The following is a 17963-nucleotide window of genomic DNA, read 5'->3' as shown; positions in this document are numbered from 1 at the left end:
CAAAACATTTTAGGCATGCTACCTTAACTCTAGGTGTCCAAGATAACCATTTGCAATCATACAAACAAGAGCAAGTAGAAGCAAACAATTCTAGATACAAGCAGATTTGGACAGCAGCAAACAGTCACTTGTTTCAAACATAACTTAAGCTACAAACATCCCACAAGGATGATCTAAGACTTTATGAAAATCCATAGAAATTGTATACAAGATTGATGTTTACATAAAAAGCTAATTACAAAGTTAAACAGGTCAAACATGTAGATGTTTCAGACCTGTCCAGACATGGACATAAAACTGATTGCAACTTCAGAGAAGCATAACTGTAGTTACACAAATCCAAATGACTTGCAAGAAGACATTTTGGAAAGCTTATGAAATTATCTACATTTCATCTGTAACCATCATAGCATGATTCACAAGTTAAGTAGGTCGAAATTATACCTTTACAGAAACTGGTTCATACAAAACAGAGAGCAACAAATCCTGTACTCTAACTTTAAACAGTTGTAACTCTTAAACTACTTGGCCAAATGACACCAAATTTTAACAGTAGCTAGGTACATGAATTATCTACAACTTTTGTATAAACAAGTTTCACAACAAAGCACATTATCATGAAGAACTTTGCTAAGTTCTCAGATCTGTCCATAAACCACATCGGCAAGAAAATAATTATTAACTTATATTGCAAACACATAATTGGGAAAAACCAACTTTACCAACATGTCACACATGACTAAAGAACACCAGAAAACCTAGGGTCCATGACCAAATAAATTCTTTTTAACTTATATTGCAAACACATAATTGGGAAAAACCAACTTTACCAACATGTCACACATGACTAAAGAACACCAGAAAACCTAGGGTCCATGACCAAATAAATTCTTTTAATGCATTTCTTAATTTATTTTAGATAACAAGGTGACTTAATGAACATATACCAAAAGTATACAATAAATTCTACAAAAATTACAGTGGCTCACATATCCTCTCAATAGTCTACTGTCCAAATTTCACTCCATTTGAATATGTATAGCAACCTCTATGAAAAAGACAAGTTGCTAAAGCAAGAAATCATGTGAAAGCAAGATAAACCAATAACTCACTCATACTTCATCCAATACTCATGAAATTTTTACCACACATCAACTATCACATGATTAGCATGCCACAAAAATTTCACTTCATTTGGAGCCCTAGATCTACAGTTATGAAAAAGACAAATACCACTAGCATTACAAACCTAGCTGCATAAATATATTTTTACAGCTAAAACTTTAAAGTAAAACATGTAATATTATAGATCTATTGCATAGAGAATTTCACAAGGATTCCAAAAAGTCCTCATTTGCTATTTTACGAATTTCCTATGAATTACTATGAATTTCCAAAGATTCAGCAAATTTACAGCAAATAGGTCCTTATCGGCACTATTCATTTGAGTCACATACTTCGCAGTTAGACCCCTTACTTTTGTCAAATTTGAGTCCGAAGTCCCTGTCGCGAGTTGGGAACAGAGGAGGCCGGGGAAATCGGCCGGTGGCGGCCGGAGAAGGCTCGCCGGCGGCGGCGAGTCGCGGGGAAGGGTCGAGGGACCCGCACACACCCGTAGGTGCCAACGGCTTGCCCCACAGCGGCCCGAGGCTCGCTGTCCACGTGAGCAGGCGCACGGCGGCCATGGCTGTCGCGTGGCCACGCTCTACAGCGGCGAAGGAAGGCCGAGGAGGGGCGCGCGAGGACCAGGAGAGGACGGCGGAGCCAGTGACGGAGGATGCAGGGCTGCCAGGCGCTCGGAGGTGCGGAACCACGCGGAGGCAGAGAGCTCAGCCGGCGGCAACAATGGCGGCCGCGGCTGGAGTGCGCGTTCGACGCCAGAGAGCGAGGAAGGAAGAGCGGAGAGGTGAGCGAGTGATGGAGCAGCCCGTGCGCTCGGTTTGAGGGGCAGGGGCGCTCGGCAGCGCGTGGCACAGCGCTTGAACGCGCGTCGGCCATGGGTGACTCTCTGCGGTGCATGGCTGCCACGACGACGTTTCGTCGAACACGTGGTGCGCGCGATGGAGCCTGACTGGGAGTCTGTTTTCGGCATATTCCGCGCACATTCGGACCTTGGCGCCAATAGCAAAGTTGCTCTACTCAGGATGCTCTACAAACTTGATTAAGGCTGCCTGTTCATTGGAGCAGTATATTAGCGGCTAATTAACTCCTAAAATGCCACTGTCAACAACATAATAAGGATTAAGCCTTGCTCGGTTAGGACTCCAATTTGTTGGTCAAACATGATCACACTTGTCCCAACTTTTTACATGCTCTTCTCTAATGAAATATCTCCAACTTCTATTTTTGGACCAACTCAAGTTGCTTAGCAAAATTTGGAGAACGCGGAATGCCAATGGCGACGACGATGAATTCCAGACTTAGAAAAATTCTAAGTCTGAAAACAGCCGCTGATTCAATTTTCGAGCCTCTGTTTGACTTAGTTCCAAGTTGATATGGCTCTTGTTCCAAAAACAAAGTTTGTTCTACATGATATGGACTACAACTTTCATTTAGGGTCCAATCTCAAAATTGGTATAAAACCTACTGTTCTACTTTGACCAAAATAGGATCACGATGAAGCTTATATTATCCTTTTTGATCCATTGGTGCATTTTCTGGCCACCTGCTCAACATGAACCCTTCATAACATTTGTTCATGAGTGCAAGTAGAGTATGTTGAGCAAGGTACCAAGGTTTGGTTGACTTCATAGGTTTCCATCCACTTGATAAAGCAATTCATGCAAAGATATGACTTATCATTTCATGTGACTTTTTGATTCCAAACTTCATGAAACTTTTCCACGGGTCTAGATGGATGCATGTGGATGTAATGTACATGGAATAAGCAGGTTTAACATTACTCTTGCATAATCTTAACAAGGGTCCATATGTAAGCAATTGTGCGTGGCCCAAGTTTAAGTTGGAGCTCCATCATGTAGATTTGATCTTGACACCTTGATTACCACTTGACAGGTCATGTTTGAGCTCAAACCCATTGCTTAACTGGTGACAAACACCTGGGGTGTTACAACCCTCCCCCCTTAAAGGAATCGCGTCCCGAGATTCGGTGCGAAAGACTTTTAAGGGAAGAGAAACTTGTCATCCAGTTTCCAACATCAGTGATGGCATTAGGCCACTTAACTTCGAAGTATCATAGAGGCTAATTTGGTCACGACACTTTCTGATACTTGCTTTTCGTCGTAAGTTGTTGTTTGAAGAATTTCTTTCGTTGGCGTCCATAAAGCATTGTTACATTGGAAGGAATCCAAAATAGCATTGTCCTACATACGTCGTCCTTGATGTACGAAGAGTGATACAAGCGTAGACTCAATACTTGTAACATCTATTTCCCCGGTGGATATAGCATAGACCTATGGACTTTGCACTAGCCCATAGTCTGTTGACAGATATTCCTTGCAACGGTGCTATATTTGTTCCCAAGGGTTGAAAAGCAGTTCTCTACTAAAGTGGCTTGAGCACAACTTCTCGTAAAGGATGTGATCATAGATAGGGTAAACATCCTTTGAGGGCATGAGAAGCTAGTTAACCAATATTCAAACTGGTTGTAGTGGTGCACTCACTCATATGTCAACTGATGGAAAGCTACATAATGTTCCTTATATATAGTGCTCTTTCTCTGATAACAACACTGTATTATCTGAGTCTGTTGAGTGAGCGGTGAATGTGATAGCTGACTCTGTTGACTCAGCGTTCTCGACGACCATTATTTAAGGGAATTCTCATATCCAAACGGTAATAGTTATCTGAGTTGTATCTGAGGCAAACCCTTGGGTAAAACACATGGAAGACACCTTAGGCATGTCAGCATTGGAGAACCCTTGATGCAGAAGGATGTTAGCGAGGCTTGGAGGGCAACACAAGTTGCAAGTAATCACAAAACTAGGGACTAGATCACTACCAAGCAGGTTAAGTACAATTTGCCTTCGTGGTGCAGTTGCACAGCAAGTTGGGTTGACTTGCATCGTAGCAAAACCAGCTTTCTTAAACTATATTTGACGTCGAGGCTTCCATTCTTAGGTCCATCAATATCTCAAAAACCATAATCCAAAAATCTATGGTTTAACACCTTTCCAATTACTTTCGAATTGCAAGGGCACAATTTGACTTCTAGAACACCTGGACTGCTCGCGCATTGCTGATCTAAGAGGGCAAAAGCAAGGCACATAGGGGTGCAATTAGTCTTCTCAAGGGTATGGAGGGTTGTCTAACAGCAATACACCTAAAAGTTGTAATTTCTTGGCATGAATTACAAACACAACCGTCTAATGCAAAGGATGATCGCAGTCACAGCGAAATTGCAGATTCTGTACCCTTTTGTTTTCTATTCATATTTCACAAACTACTGCTCCAATATGCACAAATTTTGGTGGGCATGTAGATCCATGGGTCTTCTAACTACTCACCAAAATTCAACTCAACCGGACATCGTTTGACCATCTAAACAATTCATCTACCAAAACTGCTCTGTTCTGAAATGGCAGCAAACCGAGCCGACAAGATATCTCTCAAATCCGATGTTTTACTGAACCAATACTCAAACAAACTTAAGACATTGAAGGGTCCTAAGCAAGGAATGAGATCACCAAGTTTGGGGTCAATCCAACTTCGTTTGAGTCACTAATCGTTGGCTTGAAGATGTTTGGCTCTGTATCTTAAAAATGTAGACATATTTCTTGTTCTTCTCTTTCTTTGCTTCGTACGTTGTGGTGTGTGTTCTATACTCTCGATCTCTTTGTATAGCAGCAGCAGCAGCAGCAGCTCTTTTCTCTGGGGATGTAGACTAAGGTTTTCCATATGTGGTTCTCAGAAAACAACTTAAATTGTTTGATTTAGACACCAACTTGATGATGCACAAGCATTGGAAGTGTGGGCTGTTCTCACAGGGCACAAAGCATTATTTCACATGTAGGGCATTCCTACAGAGACAAGGAACCATTTCTGAATATTCTCTAGCACTTGGTCTAATAAAACCTTGAACAAATCCGTTTGTGGTACCTAGGGCACAATGATGTTGATCAAAACAAGGCACATGCTTTAGCTAGCTCCTTACGTAGCCGATACAACGTTTTGTACTATCTGTGTGATTGACGCATGACAGATGGTCGCCATCGTAGTCAGCAGACAAGGGGTCACACTAGAGATTGTTGATCTCGACTGTGCGATCAGCATACACATAATAATCAAGACTTGGATAGCCAGGTCATAATCATAATGTGACGTTCGATTCTTATCTGACTAACAACTTATCCAACATTAATTGTTGTGTGTCTTTCTGATCCAACAGTGATGACATAAGTTGTTCACTAGGTGACGGACGTCAATACTGGGACAACCAAGTGGAGTCACTTGTCTACCACCTCTTGTAGTCTATTAATGTTTATGTCGGTGACCTGTTCTTCAAAGGTTATCCTTTTTGTGACTTCAAAAGGAAGCTCTACTACTTTTGGTCTGATATATGGATCTTCGATAAGATATGGATAGATAACCAAGGAAGAGCTCACGTGAAAATAACACATCGGTGCAGTTCTGCACTGGATCATGACTAGAAACCTCGATACCTACGCGCACCCAATAGCACAACCATGTGCCGGCCGGCCACAAGGAGGCCCTAGGTTCCGTCGTGGCACCGTAGATCGCTAATCATGGCACCATTACTGGACATACACCCAAAGTGAAATTTCCAGTGGCACCAATTAGATTGTAAGAACAAGCATTGTGCAAAAGAGGGATAGCAAACAAGGATAGTCACAAGGTTAGGAATTAACAAGGAGGCGATCAGAAGATCAAAACATAGCGCAAAAGAACATAGCCTAATTGTCGAAGGCAACTAAGTAGGAGACTCTTGCTAATTTCCATATACGTCTTGTTTCCACCCAAGTGATTACCAGATAAAGATTAACATGAGATTTGGTCTTGTCGAGTAGCATCATAAGATCAAGACTGATAAACATCCAGAGACTTGAAAGGGTTGGAGGCAAAATAAATGAGATTCGAGAGACAGAGCCATTGCACTGATTAGGGATTGAGTTGATAAAGCAATGACATGATATGTGAGGAAAAGGTTCCAAAGCCAGGGCAGATAGCGGTTAGCGTTGCACTAGCTCATCAGTAGGAGAAAGAGCAATGAAGTCGGACAAGGATTTTTTGAGCAAGGTCCTCCCACATAGGAGCGAGACAACCACAAAACATGCAAGCATTCAAGGGAACTAAGCTTCGACCTAAGGTCAAGCAAAGGCATAGATAAAGTCTTCGTAGCACAATGTTCAACGCTAGCAACCACGTGTACAGACTCAGGTTCCTAAGAGAGAACTTAATTGTAGACGACAACCCTGAGATTACCAAAACTTGGATGCTATTCAAGGATAGCACTCTTCCACACTCGTATGCTTACCGAGGACAAAAGGGTGACAACTACGGCACTACCTAGATAACGAGCATCCACACATATATCATGTTCTTAAGCGAGCATTTCGAAACACTCAAACCAATTAGCTAAGGTGACTAATACTAAACACGAAGCTCGCACACAACAAGCAGGCACCTACAGTAACACCACTACACATAAACATGTGAACGTGGTAGTAAGGTATCGTTATCTTTTTATTTCCTTTGGAAGCAAACATACAAGGCAAAGCTAATCACATCCTATCGTCAAGCATAGCTATTCAAGCAGCATGGGACAAGACATTTTGGCTAGCTTCACATAGGGAAAATAGTAACATCACATTGATCACAAGTCACTTAGCATTAGAACAAGGTGAGGGAAGCATATTTATGCACAAGCATAATCATGATGCATGCTCGTCCTATTCGTCCTCACGAAATTGCTAGCCTAAGGTGGCAATCACGCTCTATGTCGGTGGCATAACACGTACTCTCTCGATATATAGCTAGTCGTTAGCTACATTCAATCTACGCATTCGTGGTTAGCGTACCTGTAGGCAAATTCATTGCAGCCCATCCCCACAAGAGATAAATAAGCACACAATGAAAGCAGTAAACTAAGATACTCTCCATATATACATCCCCAGATGTATATACTTCGATATCCATAGCTACCCGATAAATATACCCGCAATTAAGTACATTCATATATACATGGGTGTAACATGTAAATATTCCAGTAACCATAGCTAACTTTCCCCTAGACCGACAGTTGGACGGTCATGCTCTCACAACTCACACTTACCTAGGCGTAGAGGCAATTGATCCATACATTACCATTCAAACGAATGGCATCCATACAATAGCACGCCGTATGGACGACGAAAGTAAAAACCCCCATGTTAGTACTTAGATAGCCACCTAATAGTCCTGAACTGGGCATAAAGGAGGATGTCGCTAGCATAGTTTTGCAAATTAGTTTTTGACAAATTTGCCTGTAGCTAAAGTTTTAGTTAAAATAGGCTTTTTAAAACCAAAACTTTGTTTTTAAAACAATGTACATGACAGTATTATGCTTAATCTTGCTCTGATGCCAGCTGTAATAGAACCGCCCAATTTATACAAGATCAAGTACGGCTGTCCCCGCTAACACGTTGACACGCGCATACTTTCACTCATATAAACCCGGTAGTCCGCCGAGTGTCCCGAAAGACCTCGGTAAATCAACATCACAATCAAGATCGCGGGATTAAGCAAATACACATCACATACGCAGGGTTGCAGCGGAAAATAATATTACAATTGAATTCACAAATAATAGTACAAGTTTGGGTTTCAAAACCGATTAGTGAAAACAACATAGCTTTCAAAAGATTGCATTAATATATGTTCCAAATACATTGCTAGCATGAGTGACATCATCAGACAAAAGCATATAGATGAGAAGTAACTATAGAATCACCGAGCCCATCGGCGGTTAGCCACCATCTTCAACAGGCCAAGAACTTCACCTGCAACATGGTGGGATAAACCCTGAGTACTCGAATGTACTCAGCCAGACTTACCCGTCGTAAACCAGAAATAAAGTGACACCAAGGATTATGCAAGGCTTTATTTGATGGAGCTGAGCTGACAACCTTTTTGCATGAAAGCTTGAGTAATCATTAGCATTATCCGCCTATACTAGCAGCGACTTTTAGCCATTACCTACCATCTATATTAGCACCTATACTAATCAATCACTTAATTAAGTTGCAAACAATAATACCCATATCAGGTAATTCATGGCTCATTATCATAGTCATCATCATCATCATTTAACCATATCATTAAATTTAGTGAGTCTACGTTGCCGCTGCTCAGTCAAGTTCTCACTATCCGGGAGAGACGGCGATTCGAATCGATTCCTATCCAGCTAGAGAGGTATTCCTAACACTCACCCAATCCACCTGATCAAGGGTTTCCTCGGGTCACCTTTGGTACATCTCAGGAATCGCGGCTCCGAGCAGCGCCGCACCCTCAGGGAGTCCACTCTGCCAGGTGGTCAATCTCACCTCGGACTTACGCCAATAGCTCCCCGCACATCCTTACTACCGCCAGGGTGCGCACTTTCACTTCTCGGTCTTCCGACCTGAGTTGAGCTACTCGGCTTCGCGGTCGGAATGAGTTATCCGGCCAACTAAGTGATAGGCATGCGTTCAACATGACATGAGGACGTATAGCGAATCGGTCCTTAAACGACACAGACGGGGATAGATTCACACCCAAGACCTCCATGCCTTGTTGCTGCACTACCATCATCCTGTCCGGTCTCTTTTCATTATTAACACATGGTTCTTTTCCATGATAGCAATTATAGCCAACCGTGACCGGAGCTCATCCTACATCTCGCAGGTGACAGGAAATCACCCGACTTCTACCGGTCTAAGCATAGCTAAGCATCATTCGATCCTACACTTAATTAGGGTTCATAGGATTTTATCTGGACAAGGTAAGGATATAATGCATCAATTGGTTCCAACTAGTTCCTATACTTAATGCATCATCAACAATAAAAGAGACTCAAGATATTTGTAAAAACATGGGAGGCTTAGAATGCTCCGGGGCTTGCCTGGGATCCGACACAAGTCAGTTCAGTTAGGTTGCACCGTCCTGGTGACATCTCAGGTCCTAGCACTTGCATTCAGGAGTTCTTCCATCTTCTGGACAGCCCACCGTTACACCATAGTCTGTCTCCACATCATGCGCTCCACATCCACATGCTGTACCTAGCGTACCTAGGATGAGATGCATAGATGCAGATGCATGAACATAAAGAATACACATGAAGGAATGCAACAAGCATACTAAACAAGCATATGTTACACTATACACACATAAGCATGCCATACAACCAGCTAGCTATACATGATCAAGTACTTCACAATTTAGCAAAACATTTTAGGCATGCTACCTTAACTCTAGGTGTCCAAGATAACCATTTGCAATCATACAAACAAGAGCAAGTAGAAGCAAACAATTCTAGATACAAGCAGATTTGGACAGCAGCAAACAGTCACTTGTTTCAAACATAACTTAAGCTACAAACATCCCACAAGGATGATCTAAGACTTTATGAAAATCCATAGAAATTGTATACAAGATTGATGTTTACATAAAAAGCTAATTACAAAGTTAAACAGGTCAAACATGTAGATGTTTCAGACCTGTCCAGACATGGACATAAAACTGATTGCAACTTCAGAGAAGCATAACTGTAGTTACACAAATCCAAATGACTTGCAAGAAGACATTTTGGAAAGCTTATGAAATTATCTACATTTCATCTGTAACCATCATAGCATGATTCACAAGTTAAGTAGGTCGAAATTATACCTTTACAGAAACTGGTTCATACAAAACAGAGAGCAACAAATCCTGTACTCTAACTTTAAACAGTTGTAACTCTTAAACTACTTGGCCAAATGACACCAAATTTTAACAGTAGCTAGGTACATGAATTATCTACAACTTTTGTATAAACAAGTTTCACAACAAAGCACATTATCATGAAGAACTTTGCTAAGTTCTCAGATCTGTCCATAAACCACATCGGCAAGAAAATAATTATTAACTTATATTGCAAACACATAATTGGGCAAAACCAACTTTACCAACATGTCACACATGACTAAAGAACACCAGAAAACCTAGGGTCCATGACCAAATAAATTCTTTTAATGCATTTCTTAATTTATTTTAGATAACAAGGTGACTTAATGAACATATACCAAAAGTATACAATAAATTCTACAAAAATTACAGTGGCTCACATATCCTCTCAATAGTCTACTGTCCAAATTTCACTCCATTTGAATATGTATAGCAACCTCTATGAAAAAGACAAGTTGCTAAAGCAAGAAATCATGTGAAAGCAAGATAAACCAATAACTCACTCATACTTCATCCAATACTCATGAAATTTTTACCACACATCAACTATCACATGATTAGCATGCCACAAAAATTTCACTTCATTTGGAGCCCTAGATCTACAGTTATGAAAAAGACAAATACCACTAGCATTACAAACCTAGCTGCATAAATATATTTTTATAGCTAAAACTTTAAAGTAAAACATGTAATATTATAGATCTATTGCATAGAGAATTTCACAAGGATTCCAAAAAGTCCTCATTTGCTATTTTACGAATTTCCTATGAATTACTATGAATTTCCAAAGATTCAGCAAATTTACAGCAAATAGGTCCTTATCGGCACTATTCATTTGAGTCACATACTTCGCAGTTAGACCCCTTACTTTTGTCAAATTTGAGTCCGAAGTCCCTGTCTCGAGTTGGGAACAGAGGAGGCCGGGGAAATCGGCCGGTGGCGGCCGGAGAAGGCTCGTCGGCGGCGGCGAGTCGCGGGGAAGGGTCGAGGGACCCGCACACACCCGTAGGTGCCAACGGCTTGCCCCACAGCGGCCCGAGGCTCGCTGTCCACGTGAGCAGGCGCACGGCAGCCATGGCTGTCGCGTGGCCACGCTCTACAGCGGCGAAGGAAGGCCAAGGAGGGGCGCGCGAGGACCAGGAGAGGATGGCGGAGCCAGTGACGGAGGATGCAGGGCTACCAGGCGCTCGGAGGTGCGGAACCACGCGGAGGCAGAGAGCTCAGCCGGCGGCAACAATGGCGGCCGTGGCTGGAGTGCGCGTTCGACGCCAGAGAGCGTGGAAGGAAGAGCGGAGAGGTGAGCGAGTGATGGAGCAGCCCGTGCGCTCGGTTTGAGGGGCAGGGGCGCTCGGCAGCGCGTGGCACAGCGCTTGAACGCGCGTCGGCCATGGGTGACTCTCTGCGGTGCATGGCTGCCACGACGACATTTCGTCGAACACGTGGTGCGCGCGATGGAGCCTGACTGGGAGTCTGTTTTCGGCATATTCCGCGCACATTCGGACCTTGGTGCCAATAGCAAAGTTGCTCTACTCAGGATGCTCTACAAACTTGATTAAGGCTGCCTGTTCATTGGAGCAGTATATTAGCAGCTAATTAACTCCTAAAATGCCACTATCAACAACATAATAAGGATTAAGCCTTGCTCGGTTAGGACTCCAATTTGTTGGTCAAACATGATCACACTTGTCCCAACTTTTTACATGCTCTTCTCTAATGAAATATCTCCAACTTCTATTTTTGGACCAACTCAAGTTGCTTAGCAAAATTTGGAGAACGCAGAATGCCAATGGCGACGACGATGAATTCTAGACTTAGAAAAATTCTAAGTCTGAAAACAGCCGCTGATTCAATTTTCGAGCCTCTGTTTGACTTAGTTCCAAGTTGATATGGCTCTTGTTCCAAAAACAAAGTTTGTTCTACATGATATGGACTACAACTTTCATTTAGGGTCCAATCTCAAAATTGGTATAAAACCTACTGTTCTACTTTGACCAAAATAGGATCACGATGAAGCTTATATTATCCTTTTTGATCCATTGGTGCATTTTCTGGCCACCTGCTCAACATGAACCCTTCATAACATTTGTTCATGAGTGCAAGTAGAGTATGTTGAGCAAGGTACCAAGGTTTGGTTGACTTCATAGGTTTCCATCCACTTGATAAAGCAATTCATGCAAAGATATGACTTATCATTTCATGTGACTTTTTGATTCCAAACTTCATGAAACTTTTCCACGGGTCTAGATGGATGCATGTGGATGTAATGTACATGGAATAAGCAGGTTTAACATTACTCTTGCATAATCTTAACAAGGGTCCATATGTAAGCAATTGTGCGTGGCCCAAGTTTAAGTTGGAGCTCCATCATGTAGATTTGATCTTGACACCTTGATTACCACTTGACAGGTCATGTTTGAGCTCAAACCCATTGCTTAACTGGTGACAAACACCTGGGGTGTTACAGCTTATAAGTTACAACTTCCCCCAGAGATGAGTGCAATATTTGATGTCTTCCATGTTTCCTAGTTGAAGAAATGTCTTCGTGTACCTAAAGAAGCTATTGCACCCACCAACATGAAGCTTCAATTGGATTTGACTTATGAAGAAAATCCAATCTGAGTGTTAGAAGAGATGGAAAGAGTAACATGGAGTAAGATCATTAAGTTCTATAAGGTGGTGTGGAACAATCACAGTGAACAAGATGCTACGTGGGAACGAGAGGATTATTTACGAGAGGTTTATCCCGCCTTTTTCCAAGAATGGTAGGTCTTGCAAATCTCAGGACAAGATTTTTATAAGGGGGAGGGGCTATAACACCCTAGGTGTTAGCCTTGCATAAATTGACTTGCATTGCATGAGCATGAGCATGAGCATCAAGCATTCAGATTTAAGCTTTTACAATTGAAACATGTGATTGAAACATTTGCAACATTGCTTGTTATTTCATGTTTCCCTATATATATGCATATGATCATGAGTGAATACATGTAAATGATGGATGTGAGTCACTAAAACATATTAGCTACACTTATGATGACTAGTGGAACAATGTTCATGAAGATCATTTTGACTAATCAAGTACTTAAGTGATGCTATGCATGTGGACCTGGATAGCTCTATATGTGACCAATGCATGAAATGAGTGTGTGACCTTACAAATAGCTTAAACATGTTTAGAAGATCATTATGAACAACTTTGGTATTCATGGTTAGGGCTAAATTGGTCACTAAGTCATAATTCATGAATAAGCCATCTTTTGAATGTAGCATGTTTGACCAAGTTTGAACTATATGCTAGAGACTTTGCATGGAGGTGGTCACTAAAGCAAAGTTGTAGTATTTGATAAGAGGAACAACTTTTATTTTTGGGTCATAGACTGGTTTAGCTCCTAACATGCTTGAATTAGGCTCACAAGAATCATCAATTCCCTAATTATATTCTATCTCTCTATATATATGTTAGATTTAATTTTGTTTTAGTAATTGACACATGCATATTTTATTAGTAATTCTATCTCTATATCACATGCATATTTTATTTTAGTAATTCTATCTATATATCACTTGGATATTTTATTAGTAATTCTATCTATATCACATGTATCTAGAGAGAGATTCTATATGTATACATATATATGTACTTAATTATTTCTATGTGTATATATACATGTACTTAATTATTTCCATGTGTTGAGAGAGAGAGAAAATTGTATCTAGAGAGACATTCTATGTGTTATCACATGCATATCTAGAGATATATACATATGCACTTATTTCTATGTGTTGAGAGAGGGAGAGAAAATTGTATCATTCTATGTGTATATATACATGTACTTATTTCCATGTTTTTGGATCGAAAGTGTTTTTGATTCGATTCCAAAGCCTATACCTTATTATTGTTTATCCTTATGAAATATTATGTGTAATTATATTTAATTGGATTTAGTAATTCTATATGTGTTATCACATGTACTTATGTTATGTGCCATAGTAATTCTATCTATGTCTTGAAGATACAAATGGCTGCTCTAGATGATAACTTGAATGATGACATAATGGCGGATATTATCAACGCCGGCACCAATACGAATGTAGATGACATGAGTCAGTACTTTGTTGATTATGAGGATATCCTGAATATCCCGGTGGTTGAAGATCAACAAATTGTCGCGTAAGAAAATACTAGCGAGGTATATTCGATTATCTATCATCTCTTATAGATGCATGCGTATGTATATTTGTTGTTAATCGTTGTGTTTCTACTCATATAGCCGGTCTCTGGATCTACATCAACCACCGACAAGAGTAGGAAAGTCCGAGGGCCAAAAAAGCCATTAGAGGGCCGTTTCATAATATTATAATTCGACACCGACACCGGCAAACCATTGGGACCACATGCTTAGACATATGTCAATCAATGTGGGTTCATTGTAAGGGATAGGATCCTAGTTAGTGCTCGTGAATGGAAGCAGAAGATATCCGCTCCTAATGTTAGTTTTGTATCTGATCATGACAAGAACCTAGCTTGGAGAGATATCACTCAGCAATTCACATTACAAGCAGATGATGCTTTGAAGGAGCTAGTGAGGGATTAGACAATGAAGAAGATGGCAACATTATTCCAGAGTTGGAAGAAGACATTGTATAAAAAGTTTATCTTGAAGAATGAAACGCCGGATTTCAATGCTAAGGAGTTTGTCAAGTTGGAGTCCCATTGGGATGACTTCGTACAATACAAGACATCTCAAGAGAGTGAGGAACGTGTGATGAGGAATCAGCAGAATGCCCGACAGAAGCAATACCATCATTGCATGGGATCAGGTGGTTATAGGAGTGCTATTCCCAAGTGGCAGAACCTAGAAGCAGAGATTACTGCCAAGGGAATCATACTTGAAACAATAGAGAAGAACTGGCCTCAACGCGCAAAGAATTGGTTCTACGCTCATGGGGGAAGCCTAGACCCAGACACTGGCAAGCTAATTTTCGGCCAAAAAATTGAGAGAGCAACACAGAGACTAGCTCGTGCTAGGGAAGAAGCTGATAGTGGTGTTTTCAAGCCCAACAGAGAGAAGGATGAATTGACATATGCCCTAGAGAATCCCAAACACGGTGGTCGAACAAGAAGCTATGGTGCGGTTCCGTGGCTACAAGCATTCCTAGTAGACAAGGATACCTACAGAAGCCGCCAAAGAAAGAAGGATGAGGAGGCAGACTGAATCCATGTATTGGAGCAATTTGTTAATGAGTCACGACAAGCATTGCTTGAATCACATGAACGAGAAAAATCTCTTGAGGCAAGAATGCAGGAGGAGATCAAGAGGCAAGTGCAGCTAGCAATGAGTCAAATGCAATCGCAAATCAACGCCGGCAGTCACCATTAGCCCCGTTGGTCAGATGAAAAGTAGTTGTGCTTCCATGGAGCTGCTAGTTATTCAAGATGACACTGGGTTGCACTTCCCTATTGATGACATTACCAAGCCTCTAACAACATGTGAGCTTCACATTCCAGATGGTAATAATGCATCAATCATGGTGGCTATCGGGGTTGTATCTCCAATAGACCAAATGAAGACACCAAGAATCCATGGGTTAGTTATTCAACCTGGATATGCTAGCGTCTCGGTCGATAGAGTGCTCAAAGGTTACAGCAATGTTCATCTTTACATTGAAGGCGGTGATGGGGAGAAGACACTAGGAGAAGCAGAGAAGACATTTATTCAATGGCGCAAACGCTTCATCATCATTCCTGGGGCGCCACCGCTTCCCCTACCTCACCCTAGGTATGAATGAAAGTGAATGAAATATTATTTTCCATTAATTTCATATTGGCTTCAAAAATAATTGACCCACAACTTGTTTTTGTAGCAGGGTCTCCCCCCAGCCTAGCCCAATCATTCATTCCCCATCTCATCACAGTGTTGCGGGGGGCGAGATGACTTCATCCCCACAGTGATCTCCAACTCCTACACCGGCCCCATCGCCTCCACAACGATCTCCAACTCCTACACCGGCCCCACCACCTCCACAATGATCTCCAACGCCTCCACGCCGGACTCCAACACCGGCCTCATCGCCTCCACGCCGGTCTCCAACACCGCCCCCACCCCCTCCACAGCGACGCACTACAGAGAGGTCTAAGGTCCCGGTGGCAAAGAAGACCCCAAAAAAAAGAGTTATTTCTCAAGAAATACTTCCTGAAAAGACTGATGAGCAAATAGCAGCTGAAGAAGACAAAAAAGTGAAAGATTTTTTTATAGATATCCAAAAGTAGAGACAAGCGAAGCTTAAGGAGAAGCCGTACTTTTACATACCACAAGATCTGCTGAGGCAGAAGGTCGAAGCTCACAAGAAAAAGATGCATGAAGTTCGTAAGCCTCCGCCACTATCAGACTATGACCGCTCCCTCGTGAAGTCACATGATGCACATAAGAAAAGGAAAAGAGCATCAGGGAAGGATGTCCCACAGCTCGGACAACAGAAGCAACCAATGCAAAATCTTGTTGTTGCTAATGAATATGGTTCCAACATAGAAGTCTATCGACCAAACAACTCTGGAGAAGTGTCGGTTCAAGACCTTAATGCTTTTTTTGAACTAACTGGTTTAACCTTGGATCAATTGATGGGCAAAGCTCCAATACAGAACCTAGAAGTTGATACCTAGAAGACTTATAAATTTGGCAAAAGTCTGTACAACCCTGCGGCTCTGAATGAATTGGGTACGCAAATGTACTTGCTCAACAAGTGGTACATGTAGGCGTGTGGCAGGGATGAGGAGTGGATCTTTGTCAGATTTAGAGACCATCATTACTTCTGTGGCGATGACATCTTACATATTAGTTTCGAAGAATTGCATCAACTATACCACTTGGATGCTCTGGACAAATCAATCATTAGCTCCTTTTGTTTGTAAGTGATTCTTACTTTTATTTAATAAACTCACTTCCATGCGTACGTGTATATAATTATCCTCACATGTAACTTATATTTATATACAGATTCCATATGTCAGAGCTCCAAAGAATACAAGACACCAGTGTTGGCTTCATTGATCCTTATATCGTATTCAAAACCGATATTATTGTCAAGGAGCACTGGGTATCTGAAGCACAGACGAATATCATGAGGTTCTTCGTGAAGCAGCATGACAAGACAACAATACTTTTCCCGTACAACTTTGAGTAAGTGTTAATAATAATGTAGTCTACACATTTTATGTAATATCAATACAACTTATATGCATGTACGTGTGTGTATAAACCAATGCAGGTTTCACTGGATACTCATTGTCATTGAGTTAAACTCAAGTCAATTAGTAGTCTTGGACTCATTGAGAAAAGAGCGGGCACTATACCAAGATATGATAGACATTATCCAGGGGTAATTTCGATCTCTCGCGCACAACTATTATTGAATAGACTTTGCCATAATTTATTAATGATCGTACATTATTGGTCGCATAGGGTTTGGAAAGAGTTTATTCGGCAACACCGCAAGGATTGCAAGGCACCACTTAATGTAGTTGAAATATCAGTAAGTTGTACTATATATACTTCCCCACGTGTTTAATTACTATATCGTACTTCAATTTACGTGTGAGATGATGAGAATAATCTTCTTCTTGTATAGTGGTGTTTGCGGCAGCAACCAGGTAATAACTTGTGTGGATACTACGTTTGTGAATTTATCACTGCACACATAAGAAGAACTCCTAAAGATGTCCTCAGAGTACGTATATATCAATTTTTTATTTATTTTTAAATGAATATATATATATATATATATATGTATTAATACTTTTCCTTTTATTTCAAATGCAAGACTGAATGGTTGAAACAAAGGGTCATGCAAAAAGACCATCTGAAAGCAGTTCAAGAGTCAATAGCAGGATTTCTTCTAGAAAAAGTGCTAAATCCCAACGGCGAGTTCTACTTTGATCCTAAGGAATAAATGATGTAAATTAAATGTTTATTGATATCATTATTTTCGAGAACAAGATTATGAAAGTGTTGTATATATACATATATATCTATAATATATATAGTTTCATACTTTATTCGAATATAATAATGCTCGAGATGAGAATT

The sequence above is a fragment of the Miscanthus floridulus genome, chromosome 2 (assembly GCF_019320115.1).
Source record: "Miscanthus floridulus cultivar M001 chromosome 2, ASM1932011v1, whole genome shotgun sequence".
Classification (NCBI taxonomy): domain Eukaryota; kingdom Viridiplantae; phylum Streptophyta; class Magnoliopsida; order Poales; family Poaceae; genus Miscanthus; species Miscanthus floridulus.
This window is presented reverse-complemented; position numbering follows the sequence as displayed.